Below are 3088 nucleotides of genomic sequence, written 5' to 3'. Positions count from 1 at the left end.
GACACCCGGTTTAAGGCTCGTTGAATACCAATGATGGCACTGTTTGCGCTGTAGTTGGTACGACGAAAAGGCAGTTGCAACGCAGAAGACCTCCGCAGGGTTCTGGATGGCGCGTTTAGGTTGATCAGGCGAAGAATGGTCGGGCAGTCAATCCGTGAAGTCAAAACATCTGAAACTACCATGGCGCGAGCTGTTTCTCGGCGAAGCTGAAGAGTATCGAGCTGAAGAAGCTGGCAGCGATTCTCGTATTGGGTGTTACGCATGGGTTGCCGACAGGGAGGCATTCTAAGAGCATAGCGTACGAAACGGCGCTGGATGCTTTCGATGCGGTGGATAGCATTATTGTAGTGAGGAATCCAGACAGTAGAGCAGAATTCCAATGAGGACCGAACAAGCGAGCAATAGAGTGTTGTTATACATTGTACACGCAAAAGTTGGATGGTGCGAAATCAGTACAAAATTGTGCGTTTTTAGCGCAATTGTTGATGTGGGTTGGAACCAGTACAATGATTGCGTGTTGGGCATAACGCAATTAATGCTCTAGCGTTTTTTCAATGTATTTGTCAGCTCCAAACTACTACACCTAAACAGTTTCAGCTGGTATCAAGCAGCATTGCAAAGCGAGCGAGAAGCAAAACCTTTCTCCTCCTTTCTGCTTGAGAACAAGGCATATGTTACGCTTCTCAAATCTTTTGCACACATGCTTTCCCCTGAGTAGCAGTCAGCACGCACCGACAGTATGAGTGAGACTAACAACACTGGCATCAAGTATGTACAGCACGGGTGTCTCGCTCATTTCGTAATGCGACGAGACGTCTCTTACGCGTCGCAATCCGAACCGAAAAAGAAGCGAAAGAGCAACCTGCAAATTATATGTGACGTATCTAGTTCGTCGCACGTACATGGAAAATCTACGAGCAAGAGAGAAAGAGCAGTCACTAATACACTCAATGTGAGAAATAAAGTGTCGGTATATGATACATATTCTGATTTCAATCTCTGTCAATGTATTCGCAGTACAACTGCTGCGTTATCCTTTTCACAAATTTATTGTGCGATTGCAGTGCAAAATTTGTGCGAATCGGGAAGTACAATGATTGTACAAGACTTGAACTTTTGCGTGTATGTTTCTGAAATCCCGCGTCATGCGGCAAATCATTCCCAGTTGTCTAGCGGCTTTAGCAACAATAAACGATATATGTTGCTTAAATGTCAGTTTGGTATCGAGGAAGACTCCAAGATCCTTGACGTGATCGACTCGCTGTATTGAAGACCCATCTAACGAAGTGTAGCGGACGGTGTTTTCTAGTAAACGTTATTACTGAGCATTGAGGTTGAGTACCATGCAGTTTACCTTGCACCAACGTGCAAATATGTTGAGTTGTTGTTGGAGATAAGTGGCGTCTTCCACGTTTCTGATTTCGTTGAACAGCTTCAAATCGTCGGCGAACGCAAGACGAGGACATTTTAACGAGTGATGTACACCATTAAAATACAACAGGAACAACAATGGGCCAAGATGACTACCTTGGGCAATTCCGGAAGTAGCGACAAATGGTTCGGATATTTCGTCGCCGATTTTCACTCTGAGAGTTCGTCCCAACAAGTAGGATTCTAACCAGCCAAGCAAGTTGCCGCTGAACCCGTATCGATCAAGTTTGGCAACGGTGATTTGATGATTCACTTTGTCGAAGGCAGCCGAGAGGTCCGTTTAGATAACGTCAGTTTGGTGTCGGTGAATAAAACTGTCGAACGCGTAGCTAGTCAAGCAAAGCAGGTTTGTAGCACAGGAGCGCTTGGGAAGGAAACCGTGTTGATCGTCCGAAATAGTGCTTTGACAATGTGAGAAAATAGGTTGAAAGACGACTAGCTCAAATAGCTTCGAAATTGCACACAAAGCAGAAATGCCTCGATATTTATCTATCTTCGAGCGATCGCCTTTTTTATGGACCGGGAATAGGAAGGCCTGTTTCCAGGTTGTAGGAAATCGAAACAAGTGGGTAAGCGGTGTGAGCAATCCAGCAATGCATTTTTCTAGCAGTGTAGCTGGGATTCCATCCGGGCCCGGAGAGTAAGTGTGTTTCAAATTTCTAGCAGCGGCAAGGATTGCATCTTACATGAGCATATTGTATCATTCATAGAGATAAGTGACTTTTCACCTGCCTAGTGTAGCCGTGTAGAGTTGCTTCAACACTTTTTCCTAATTTTGCCGATTACGTTCACCAGCTACTTTAGATTCCTGGTCACAAATTTAATACATGAAATAAGTATTCAACTGAAAAATTTTCCAGCTGTTCAAAACGTAGCATTGCAAACAAAACAGCGATTTATTTGTGTTTTTCTCAACGGGTGGCACTAACACATTCGTACGTAAATAGGACTATACATCTTTGGTAAAGCTTTTCAAAATATCTGCAGCGCTAATTGTGTTACATGTGCAAACTGCGGGATCAGATTTTGCTACAATGCTTGGCTCCCGAAAGCTGTAAATGTTTCTTACTCTTCGCAAATCTAGATTCAACGTACAATTTAGTATATATTTTATAAGAAGTGAGGACGGGAGCTTCGGGAGAAAGGGAGCTAAGTAAGCATTGCAGTTTCTTTTAAAATCTGGTTCAGTTTTCCAAGAAAAAGCTTAAGGGTAATTTATTTACACCAGTTAAGACGCACTACGAAGAGTGTAAAGATTTTGAAAAGTTGTTCATGATTGTTGATTTCCTTTGAGAAATAAATAGCGATACGAAAAAAGAGGGATAGAGAAGAGGAAAGAGCAGTGAGAGAGAAAAATTATCCAGAAAGTGAAATATGCCAATTTCTAAAATATACTTTAGTCAAAACTCTACATTTCAAGCAACCAATGAAAGATCGCACTCAGTATGATTTTCAAAGATCTCTGGGGCTTTTATTTGAGCATGCGAACATCAAAATCGGAATAAGCGTTTTGTAAAAAGAGTTTTTTTTTTGTTATTTTTCTTTTTTGGGTCGATTTTGATATTCTACACATATAAACAACATATTTACACATACATACGTACAGGCACTATGGCACTACAAACATACATAAATTGTTCAATTCGTCGATCTGAGT

This window comes from Wyeomyia smithii, chromosome 3, assembly GCF_029784165.1.
Source record: "Wyeomyia smithii strain HCP4-BCI-WySm-NY-G18 chromosome 3, ASM2978416v1, whole genome shotgun sequence".
NCBI lineage: Eukaryota > Metazoa > Arthropoda > Insecta > Diptera > Culicidae > Wyeomyia > Wyeomyia smithii.
Note: the sequence above shows the minus strand (reverse complement) of the source record.